The following is a 13,290-nucleotide window of genomic DNA, read 5'->3' on the forward strand; positions in this document are numbered from 1 at the left end:
GTTCCCTTCCTTCTTCAGCAGCTTGCATAGAACCTTCCAGAATCATGAATTATAGTTGGTAGAAATGAAGTGTTCAGGTGAGTACCAACTTTTGTTTTTTCTATGTTCTACAATAGAAGACATTACAGATAACAATTATTTTATATAACACAGTATAATTTATATTAAAGCCTTCAAAGTGAAATGATTATGTGGGGTGACTCCTAATGACATCCTGCTATTTCCATAGGTCAGTGTCTTGCTCTGCCATAATCAGGGGAGCTTCTGTTACAGTAGAAGAGAAAGTAACACAGAGAACCACAGCTAGACAATGGTCAGAGAACAAGAGACTTCAGAATACTGAGCCTTATATGGGATATCTTCATCATATGCTTTTCCTCAGGCATCAGAAATCTGTATGAAATAGGTGGCAGAAAGCATGTAACAGCTAGCAGGGATAGACAACTGCAAGGAAACAGCATCTGTCAAGTTCTATAGGAGTTATGGGGGTAGAACTCACAGTCTGTGGCAGCATACATATGACCTGCATGGCTCAAGCCCAATAGGGTTCCACCACAGGGAGAGAGACATGGGAAACCACCCCAACCAAGAAATTATCTCCAATTGGCATACACTTGCAAAGAAAAATTGATTCTCTCCAATGGAGACTCACTGGATATATTAACCACACTTCAGTGTATGATCCAAGCCAAGCAGTAAGTTGGCTTACACAAAATTAACTCCATGGTGTTTTTGTAGAGTTTTTGTCTCATATGGCCTTGTTTGGACATTTTTAATTGCTCTTTATCTTATTGATTATGGTTTGCTATTTGGTGATTTTTCATTATTTGTTTTGTTGTATGTGTGTACTTTGTGTGCCTGTTTGTTTTGTAAAGAGAGAAAGAAAAAGCATTGAGGTGTGTGTGTGTGTGTGTGTGTGTGTGTGTGTGTGTGTGTGTGTGTGTGTGTTTGAAAATCTGGAAAGAGTCAAGCGACCAGAACATATTGTAAGAAAAATATTTTTGCCAGGTGTGGTGGCACACACATTTGATTCCAGCAATCAAGGAGACAGAGGCAAGTGGATTGCTGTGTGTTAGTGTCCAGCCTATTCTACAAAGCAAGCCCAAAACAGCCAAGGCAACACAAATAAACCCTGTCACTGACAAAAAAAAATATATTTTAATAAAAATTTGGGATTGTCATTATTAAAATGATATATTCACAAATTTAATTTTAAAGATCTCATGGCCTGGCTCTCTCTTTTCTTTTCCCTTCTATTACTCCTTTCTTTTATGTTTCTTCCTTTAGTTCACTTGTTATTACTATTACAATTAGTTATTGATTATTAGCTTAGACAAGTTCTCCCTTTGTCCTCTTAGACAGTTCTTAAACAACAATACTCCCACTTCAGCAAATTGACACTGAGATTAAACACTTTTACTAGCACTCTCAGTTTTCATTGGCCTTTTGAAATTAGTGGTTCTATTACTGTGGAAAACTAAAGCAGCATAGTTCTATAATTCCAGCATTTAAGTTGTACCAGTGCAAGGATTAGTAATGTCAGTCTAGGTGGTCTGCGTAGCAAGGGTGAAGTCATTCTGTTATACGTCACAAGATGCTGATCTCTTCAAAAGAAACATACAAAACACAACAACATCTGCAATAACAACCAACCAACCAATCAGGACTGAGGACATGGCACAGTGGTAACAGTGCCAAGGCCAGATTTTGTAACCCCAGATTCCAGTCAATATTGAGTGAGCATACTGGTCCTTTATTAGTTTCAGCCTCCACAGGTTCAAAGGAGGCCTCAGAGTAAAACGGCTAGCTAGAGTACACACATCAGATCAGTGAATCCTGGGCTTCACTGAGATACCCTGCTCCAACTAGTGACATGGACACCAAATAGGAAGACTCCTAACATCAACATTAAGCTTCAGAAAAGATACACACATATATGCACATCTACAAGTATACATGTATACTCAACACATAATAAAGGACAAAAAACAAACAGGCAATGGACTATGCAGCATTCAATCCACAATCCCAGAGACTAATGTGCTAAACATAGTAAGTACATGAGTTTTACATGAAGAAAACGAAAACAAAACAAAAAGACAAAGGGATAAATATCAATGTCCTATTTTGTTTTTGATAGTTGTGATGAACACTGTGACAAAAGAAAGTTAAGGTAGAAAGAATTTATTTGGCACACACATCCCAATCTTACAAAGCCAAGGCAGGAGCCTGGAAGCAGAAGCTAACAGAGAAGGTATGAAAGAATACTTCTTCCTGCCTTGATGCCCGCAGCTTGCTCAGCCTGCTTTCTTAAGCACCCCAAGAACAGACGCCCAACAATATCATCAGCCACACTGAGCTGGGACTTCCCTCGTCAATAGTGAATTTAGAAATGGCCTGCAGACTTGCTCACAAGCTAATCAGATGAATGGATTTCTCATCTGAGGTTCTCTTTGCCCAGATCACTCTGCCTTGTGTTAAGTTGACAAAAGGCTAGCCAATTCTTTCTAAGCTTTGCACATAAGTCATCACTATTAAATCATAACCATTTATTTTCCTGCCTATCCTCATGAAATTATTGTTAATATCACAATATAAAACAGTGTAGAAATTTAAATGCCCCATGATCTTTTAAAATTTTAAGCATTGTTAGAAAGCAATGTGTCTTTAAAATAACATTTGGTGATTTCTAGAAAAATCAGATTGTGTGAGTCATGAAGTTGGGTGTAGTTTGGCGACATGAACTTAACCCATGAATAACTGTTTTATCCTTACTTTCTCTCACTTGGAGTCAATTAGATTTCATCATTGATTCAGTTAATATTTAACCTTTTTTCTAACATGGTTAATGTTGCTGTGCTTTAACTATCATTTATTCCATTAATCTTGCCACAGATTATAGCAAGGGGATACAGAGAGATGAGCCTATGGAACACATATTTCCTTGTAGGCTCAGGGAAACAGGTATTTCCTTTAACGTATGCTAATCCAATTTAAAGATTTTATTTTATTTTCACTCAGTTGTTGACTCATCAAATAAAATCAATGATGCTGATTGAACTCCTCACTTTTTACTAATATTTCTGAATTTCTCTCCACTGATTTGTCACATATATTAGTGTTCACATGAACACCAATATAAAGAATTTCATAGTTTGGGGCCATAAGATTTAATTTGTATGAAGCAATATTTCAGTTTTCCTTTGAAAACAATACTGGTTTTTGTAATGAAGGTGTGAGTATTCTTACAAGCATTCCGGAGGGCACCTGGCCTGCTACATATGTATTCACTAGTAGAGGAACAGTTTGGGTGAGATAGAATTTCAAAAGCACTACCGACATTTCATGTCCTGACACTGAATTCTTTTTCATCTAACATTGCAGAAGTAGTATTTGAGATGACAAGCTCTCATTTGAGGTTGGGACTTCCAAATTTGTAAGATAAAGTACTATTTTTACTGTTCCTACAACTTAAAGCATGATCTCATTTCACTTGTAATGTTACTTTTCATTAGTGGAATTCTTTGAGCCTGGGAATTTTAACTCAGAAAATGGTCTTTCATTATTTTAGAATTTTTACCTTTTCTAGTTTCATTCTTACACCAAATGTTTTTACATTAAATTTCTTTCTTCTTCAATTTCAGTTTTAATAGTTTTCATCCCAGTGCCAATTTCTTCCTTATTCATGGAGAACAACCAGTTCTTCCACTGCACATAAGTGATTTAAAAATGAAAAATTTCTGTGACTTCTATAAAAATTAGTTTTGTTTTCTGTGTGATTTTAAAAATGTAATTTATTATACGTGTTTCTCATACCCCTTTTGATTCACTAAATAATGTATCTTATACTATGACTATGTCTCAGTATACTTTTATGGTTACACAACATTAAATTAAGTAGATTTGCATATTTTATTAATTAGTTCTGTTTTGGTTGACTTCCAACTTATGTCCAGTATTGATTGTACTAGCAATTCTGCCAAATAGTTTTATGTAACTAACAATTATAAAAGTCAATATGTGTGTAGGGTAAGTTCTTGAAAATAATTTATGGATTTCACCATATTCATTTTTCTTATTTTTAAACTGTTAGGACTTTTACAAAATGCTGTCCATGTGCTCCTCACAGTCTGGTAGTTGCTTTTCTTAGAACCCTTTGTCTGATTCAGTCTTAAGTCAGCTTCAATCTCTTCCCATTCCTAGATTTAATATTTACTGGTTAGCCTAGTAATATTTTACTCCATTTTAATATTGATACAAAACTAGAGGGACTTTTGTGTCTCTGTGTTCATTCAAGATGTTATCCCCAACTGCAGCCTTGTTTGAAGTCCTGGCTGAGTGTTTTCACAAGGTAAGGAGCTAAGTTTCAGTATTTACTAGTATTATGCTATGTGTTAGTGTGTACAGACCTATAGAATAGAATGAATTACTATTCACAGTTTGACATACAGGGCCCTCAAGCTGTTTATAGAAAGTGCAGCTCACTCTCCTGGGTTCAAATCCAACAGCACTTAATGGATGATTCTGAAATTTTCCATCTTGGCACCACCTTTTCCTGAGGTCCTCCCTTTTATACCCCAGCTATCTCAGCATTATGGCTGGGCCATACCTCTTGTGACATAATTCACAAATGTGTCATTATCTGTTCTGTTTATTGGGCACTGAAGTTGCCTTTTGTGAAGGAAAATCAACGGAGAAAGTAACTGTAGGGGTGGAGACTTGTTTGTTTGTTTTTATTTTTACACTTTTTTAATTGAAAAATAAAATAATTCATATTACGTCTCATTTGCTATCCCATCCCATGCATCCTCCCATTCCTCCCTCCCTCCCGCTTTCACCCCATTCCCCTTCCCTATGACTGTGACTGAAGGGGGCCTTCTCCCCCTGAATATGATGCTATCCTAGTGTGGAGACTTGGAAGGAGGTGCCAGCTCTTAAGGTTTCAGGGCTCCTTGTGAGTTATGTGCTGCCTTGAAGCCACAGGGAGCATGAAACATCTCTGCACCTGCCTCTCCTAAGCAGAACTGTAAACCATGCTTGCCTCAGTTGTGTGGCATGGGATCTCCCAGACACTTGACATGAGCCTTGGTTTCATTGCAGTGCCTTTTTCCCTGGGTTCCATTGAGGTTGAATAGTCTACATGAATGCTGAAAAATAATATTTTTCAGTTGATAGTCTAAGCTAGATTTCCTAGGTTAACTTAGGGCCTCAATCATTACCTTCTCTGTCGAGGTTCACATTTCTTTCTAAAGATATTTATTGCATGAACCATTCTGAATTGAAATTGCAGCTTTTGGAAAAAAGTACAAAATCATATTATCAGAACATTTATACTTTATATGCCATATAAAATCCATTCTTACACAAAATAATACTGTATTATAGCTTATGTTTCCTTGCATCCTTAAGAACATTCCTTCTGACTTTCAATGACTTCCCCAGTAGGTCTTTGTCTGTTGGCCCCGCCCACTTCCAATCTCTCCCAGCTCTAATATCCTGCTCTAATTATTTATTTTTCTTTATTTAACTTGGCTAGACCCTCCCTTTTTAATATGCTAGACATTTTCTTATTTTTTGCAAGGAAGTGATAGTCTTTGCTGAATGTCCTTTAAATGTAAAAAAAAAAAAAAAGCAAGCTTCTAAAGAACAACAACAACAACAAAAAAAGCCTAAAATATTGCTATAGTGAGTGTGTCTGAACACTAAGAGAAGTGTGGAAGGCACTGCCCTCAAGCCACTGCATCTATCCTAGGATGCAAACGCCTCTTTTAATTACAGCACTTTTTTGTGATGAAGTTTTTCTTTTTATATTTTAGAACTTAAAGATATCAAATAAAGAGTTAGAAGATCTACAGCATTGCATACAGATGGAGGGGAGACTGTGACACAACTTGGCCTTGCACCAGAATTAAGTATTTATGATATTTAAGCACCCTAACTATAATAAAATGATGAGAATTTAGTAAACACTAACGCAATTGTTTTTTATGTTCTAATTTATGAAATAAGTGTTAGTTTAATTTTTCTTTTAATACTAATATAAAATCAGAAAGAAGTCACTATTATCCGATAAAACACCCATTTTATTTAAAGCTGCTATGAAATATGTTTTAAACACCTTCTTCTATTTTAAAGGAGAAATATAATTATTATTTAATTTAGAATTTCTTAATTTAAAAGTAAGAAAATCCCTCATTCCATCTTTCCAATTACTTTAAATACTTATTTTTTCCCCCCTTCCTTAAGGGCCAAAGATAATAAAGGCACAATGAATCGCTCAGTTACTCTATCCAATGATCCAACTTTGGCTTCAGGTTGCTATAGCAATTAAATGGGAAAACCTGGCAACAAAGCCTAATAAAACTTCATTTAATCCATTATGTATGGTTACAGCAAACCAAAGAGCTTCCTACAGACTCTGAAACGGATGCGTCACCTCTATGGATAATGAACTGTTTTGGTGGGAATTTGTTCAGGAAACCTGCAGTACAATTAGACAACGGTGTTCACATATCTTGCCGCACGGAAGTCTGTGTGAGCCTCCACGCTCGCCAATGCGCCCCGCTCCTAAACGCCTTTATGCCTGATTAATTGTCAATATCAGGCGGGAGCTTGCTCATTAGCTCCGTGTAGAGCCCATTTGAGATCCCAATGAGCTTCATTTCCAGATGATATCCTAACTGTTAATAAACCAAATTACATTTTTTTCTACTGTGACTGTATTCTGTTGGAAAAAAATCTATGAAAATCTTGCAAGGGAACTAAATAAATTCAGATTAATCTCTACTGTAGAATTACAGTTCTAGAATTCATGTGCATTTAGTTAAATATTAACCTGTTCTTGCCCTTTATTTGGTGTATAGTGTTTTCAATCTGTCATTTGTGCTCAACAGATACACTGATCCATTCAAATAATTTCACATCTATATAAAAGAAAACAAATTTTGCATCTGATTGATTTCTTAGGTAGCAATTGCAAACATATACATACATGCATACATAGCTATATGTATGCAAACACATGCATACATATATAAAAATATTGCTAAAAACTTCACAAAGCAGTGTACTTCTTACTTTTCCTATGAATTCACTAAAATTTTCAGAAGACCAAATAGCACCACCTACTAATATATATATATATATATATATATATATGCACTGTGTGTGTGTTTACATATTTTTCTTTATTTTGTTCCCTTCTAGTTTGTATTAAGACTAAAAAACAAATTTTATAATTAAAAAGTTTATTCACACCCCAAAATTAAGTTAAAATAAAACCAAAATCACAAAATAATCAAAGTGGCTTTTGTGGCCTTTTTAAAAACTCACTCCTATGCTATGCAAACAAGAAGTCATGCAACTTCATTAGGCCAGATAGCTACAGCTAATGTTCTCTGAACTATGAAATGCAAAATGTTTAAGAAATATAACAAAATATACTCCTTTCCTTCTTTTCTAAAAAAAAAAAAAGAGTATGAATGTGATAATGCCTGGAATTTTGTTTCAGAAATAATTGCAAATACATTGATTAAAGCATTAGCGTTAGGAAAAAGTCACAGACATTTAAGGATGCACATGTGAATCAGTCTGTAACCAGCAGTCACTTCTCATCGTAAGCTGAAAGTGACAGCAACCACAAAGCATTTCATCTTTTCTGATAGTGAGGTATATGAGTTTAAAGTTAAAGGGGACACTAAGTGTTTCAGGTGTCAAATGAGAAGACGTGTTGAGTAGACCATGAGAGAATCACGTAAGGGACAACACTTTAAATCACCCGTAAGCACAGAGGGAAAAAGCTCCTTTTGTGACTCAGCTTCACAGCTGCCAGAAAGACATTAAAGAGGAAATAATGGGGTTTTAAAATGTGGTTAGATTTTATAAAGTATGAATAATCCATTACTTAAAAGAGACATTTTTGAGATAGTCTTTATACTTAAATTGCCTACAGACCATATATTTTCTCCTTAAAACAAGTTTGGAGCTGGGTGGGGATGGTGTACATACACCTTTAATCCCAAGAGTTGATAGACAGTGTCAGGCAAGTTTGTGACTTTAGGCCAGCCTAGTCTACAGAATGAGTTCCAGGACAGCAGTGGTTACCCATCTCAAAGAAAAGAAAAAGATCAAGCAAAAACACAAACAAAAACAAGTTTGGGGATGAAATTTATTTCATATATTATCACAGGAAGACCAGAAGCTAGGGCTCTTTGCCTGTTTCTCCTATTGATCACATTATTATCAGTATTTAATTTTAAAAATTCTAGGACTTATTTCACTCAATTGTATTAATTTTTACTATGTGCTACTATGAACTTAATATATATGTATTGATTTGTGTTTGTCTGTCTACATGTGCATAGTCATGTACCTCAAACTATCAAGATCATATCTAAATCTGTTCCTTGGCTTTTTACAGTTTGCAATTGCTCATGGAGACTTGAAGTAGTTTGGCGGCCTGGACCAGAGTTATAGATGGCTAAGAGTTGCCTGTTTCAGGTGCTGGAAGTTAAACTCATGTTCTCTGGAAGAGCACCTCTCCAGGCATCTAAACCATATTTTCTAAAAAATAAGCTCACATAAATTCTCCTCTATATTTTTTATCTAAAAATTTAATATGTTTTGCTTAGAGATGAGATCTATGGTTCATTTTTGAGATAGTTGTGATAAACATACCAGTAGACAGTAACTTTTTCAAAAATAATATTTCATTAATTCTTTGAGAATTGAGAATTCATACAGTATTTTAATCACACCCACATCATTTCATCTCCCTCTTTCGGCAAGAAGCACCACTGATCTTCACGTTCCTGCCCTCTCTCTCTCTCTCTCTTTCTCTCATCTCTGTCTTTCTCTCCATCTCTTTCCCTCTGCATCTCTGTCTGTCTGTACCTCTCTCCCTCCTTCTCTTCCCCCTCTTCCCCGCATCCTCCTCTTTTCCTAGCCTCTGCTCCTCTACCTTTTTTCTGTCTCTTAAAAACCATTCTAGTTCATTTTTTTCTATTCAAATGTTCTTAGATGTGCAGCTAGCCCTATTGGGATTTTGAATGCCTTGACCTTGTCATCTCTTGTGCATGTAATCACAATCACTTCTCCTATTGCATCTGCCCAGTTGTGTCTTAAAAAACAAATTTCCTTGGAGTCATCTACCACCTCAGGCTTTACTATCATTTTCCCTCCTCTTTGTAATGATCTCCACTTTGGGGCTAAGGGTGTGACACAGATGCCCCATTTCAGCAGAATACCTTGAGGTCTCTTATTCTTTGCCCCTTGACAATTTGTGGGTCTTTGTGCTAACTGCCATGTGTGACAAGAAGAAGCCTCTGTGACAAAGGTTGAGTGGTAGACATTTAAAGATATAGAGGCAAGTCATTATGTCATTAAGTCATTTAAACACCTACATCCATTTCGCATAGACCCTCCTCGGGTCAATGATCTCTTGAGCCACAGAGTTTTGTGTCAGGGGGAGGCTTAGTACTTAGCAAGGTATGGATTTCATCTCCTTAGTGGTCTTAAACCCAATCAGAAATTGCTTTGCTATTCCCGTGACATTTGTGCCACTATTGCATGAGTAGGCACATTTTTTTCAAGACAGTTTTTACTGTACCTCACAGTATTTGAAGTTTGGAAAGACTGATGACTAATTTTCTTTTGCAGTAATGTGAATAGTTCCATCCATCATTATGAAAGCTAGGCAATGAGATGAAACCTCTTGGTCGGGACCCATGTGATTTCTCGATGTTTTCTGATTCACATAATTGGTGACTACAAAAACATAAGACATTTTATTCTTTTGATGATTTTTTGAATGAAATTATATTTTAATTTCATTCTAGGTGTTTTTGTTGAAAACCTATGAAGATTTGACCTCCTTTGTGAATTGTGCCAGCCTCCTCATTGGGTTTACTAATTTAATTATTGTACATACTACCCAGTGAAACAATAATTAAATATATAATTTAGAACTATTTAGAAAGGCAGTTTTGTGTCATCTTTTCCAATTTAACAAGTTTAGTATATTTTAGGTTGTTTACAACTTTAATTTCATATTACATTTAATTTCAGAGGCCTGAATGATGTTTTTTCCTTACACTGTGGGAACATAACTTTCAGCTTTGTGGGTGATGCTAGGTTTTATAAAGATGTTCCTTAGCAGATATAGGATGAGTTCTTTCATTAGTTTTTGTGAGTTTTCATTATCAATATTACTATGATTAATATTGGTTGTCAACTTTACAGGACCTGAAATTAGCAAGAAACACACATTTAGGCAGATATGTGAAGGTGTTCCCTGAAAAGATTAGCTGTGGTAGACTCTACTCCTGAGTTGGCCCCACCTTCTACAGGTGACTCATATGTGAAGAGACAAGGGGAAAAGCAATCTTGCTTGCTTGCCAATTTTTGCATCTTATTGGTGAGTACATCTATTTTGTCTGATATTCTCTGTCCTTCACTAACATGTGATGATGTAAGAATCCTTTTGACAATTAACACCCAATTGGACTTCTGGGGCATCCAGGACTAAGATCTGAGTGGATGGACTGTGGCTCACACAGGTCTGCTCAGCCTGTCTGCCCTGTGTTCCAGCTGCCTCAAACCAGTAGGCTACAGGCCTAAAGCTACATTCGGAATTTTAGACTCAGCAAGTTAGGTAAGATGTTTTCTTCAAGGCTGCCAAATACAAATAGCCAAAGCACTATGGGTGTAACATATATACACTGTTTCACTGCTCTTCTTGCTGTAGGTAGTTTATTATATATATGTGTAATAATATAAATGTATATGTAAAAAATAGTCAAAATAATAACTGAGCAGCTATGGGGTTCCCAGCCTCTGCATTGTACAGCTCAACACTGCTGGACTACTTAGCACTCATATATAGACCATTCCAGCAGATCCCCTATATCAATATATTTGGTTTTGCTCCTAAAGGGAATCATGCCTAATCCAGATGTGGGCTGGATTCCTCTCAAGTGCTTTTCTGTTTCTATAAATCTATTACATAATCATGAGCTTCATCATTATCCTCAGATGCTAAAATAAACTCTGAACAACAAATACTTAATTGAATAGCATTTTCTCTCATATCTAGAGCAATTTGATGCTCACAGGTAACTGTTTCTTCATCAATCATTGCTACTTGGACTCAAGAAAATGCAGAATTTAAATTACTAAATTGAGAAGAACTTTGTTTAATTTTGGAAACATTTCTTCTTGCATAGTGTGATATTGATGAAGAATCAGGAGAGCCTCTTGGCTAGCCTTTAAAGGGGAGGGGAATAAGGGGAAAATGGGAGGGAGGGAAGAATGGGAGGATACAAGGGATGGGATAACCATTGAGATGTAGCAAGAATAAATTAATAAAAATTTTTTAAAAATGATATATAATGTAAAATACCTTCCTACTACCATGTGTGTGTGTGTGTGTGTGTGTGTGTGTGTGTGTGTGTGTGCATGAATGTATATGTCAGAGGTCAAATTAGGGTAAATTACCGTACTTTTGTAAGATAACTCTCAGTGCACCCAAGAGTTCAGAATTAGTCCAGCCTGGGTAGCCAGCAATGTCCAGGGAGCTTCCTGCCTTGTTCTATGTACTGCTGGGGCTATGGACATGTACCTCTACATCTTCTTTTTTTTGTTAAAGTGATGCTGTGGATGGAATTCAGACCCTCATCTTGGGTAGCAAGCACTTTACTGACTGTGGCCTCTTTCCTGCTTTGTTTTTTTTTTTTTTTTTTTTTTTTTTTTTTTTTAACCAGTTTTAAGTGAACAGTTATAAGATACCAGAAAAATTTCTATCTTATGCATGTATCACCGTTTTACATTTTAGCGCAGGCTTACCATTTCAAAGGGAAGCTCTACACACATTAAATATTACCCCTCTCATCTTCCACCTACCACCCAGGTAGCAGCCATCCTTTCTATCGGTGCTAAATTCTTCATCCATATCTTCCATAATTCAAGGCATTGTGTAAGTTCCCCTTCGGTCTGGTGTATTTAGCATAAAATTATATTTTAAAGATTGATCCATGCTATGGTGTGTGTGCAAGGAATTTTATTCTTTTGAAAACTGACTAATACTCTATTTTAATATGTGTAGCATACGTAGTATATTTTGGATACCCATTCCTCTGTCAGAAGACATTTAGGTTGTTTCAACATTTTGATTAAATGGTTAATACAGTAATGGATATTAATGGACAAATATTTTTGTGGCCTTGCTTTTAAAAAACAGTTTAACACATTTGGGAGTTTGGTCTGCATGTGTATCTCTGCATTGCTTGAGTATTTGGTGCCAGAAAGTTCAGACGATGGCATCTGGTCCTCTGGAAGTGGAATTAAAGATGGTTGTGGGCCACCATGTGTGTGCCAGGAATCAAATGCTGGTCCTGTGGGTGAGAAGACAGTGCTCTTAACCCGTGCGCCATGTCTCCAGTCTTTTGAGGTGCTACTTTCACAGTATGTGGATCCGAAATGTTCCCTGGAGGCCTACATGTCACAGATCAATGACAGTACCGTTCTACAATCCCACCCTCATTACTCATGGTGTCTACGTTGCTTCTCACATTCTCCAACACAGATCCATTTGCTTTTCTAGTTAGTTATAGTTCTCCATTAGATGTGAAATTTCTTTTCATTGCTGTCAAATCTTATTTTTCTTGGTCTGTTGCCCATTTGCATGTCATGTTGGGGAAAATGTCTTATTAAAAATATTAGTAATTTGTCCAGGGTTGTTTGTTTGTTTGTTTTCCTTAGTTACATTTAAATGAATCATTTATGTATTTTTAAATTGAATCACTATCAGATGACTTAAAATATTTCTTTCATGCACCATGCTGGGTTTACATTGCTTAATGTTGAGAATTTTTATGCATGTCATCCCTGCGCAGAGGCCATGCTAATCTTCTCTGTATCGTTCCAATTTTAGTATATGTGCTGCTGAAGCAAAAAAAAGAAAAAGCCGACAACAGAGTCCATATCATAGACAGCCCACTCTCCTCTTTCTAGTGGATCCACATGAATCCTAAGCTGCCCATTGGCTACATCTGTGTACGGGGCCTAGGTCTAGGCCGTGCATGGTCCACAAGCCCCACACAGCTTTGTTGGCTCTGTTGTTCTTCTTGTGAAGTTTTTGACCACTCTACATCCTTCTATTCTTCTCTGCACCCTTCCACAATACTCCCTGCTCTCTGCCCAATGTTTGGGTGTGAGTCTCAGCATTTGTTTCCATCGGCTCCTGGATCGAGCCACTCAAAGGACAGCTATGCTAGGCTCCTGTCTGCAAACTAG

General features: G+C 36.5%; 1 pseudogene; it reads right to left on the bottom strand.

Annotated features, from left to right (window-relative positions):
* Positions 1-12,850: 12,850 nt before the first annotated feature.
* LOC127196016 (uncharacterized) lies at positions 12,851-12,948 on the bottom strand (annotated as a pseudogene).
* Between the last annotated feature and the right edge of the window lie 342 nt (positions 12,949-13,290).

Source organism: Acomys russatus, chromosome 11, assembly GCF_903995435.1.
Source record: "Acomys russatus chromosome 11, mAcoRus1.1, whole genome shotgun sequence".
NCBI lineage: Eukaryota > Metazoa > Chordata > Mammalia > Rodentia > Muridae > Acomys > Acomys russatus.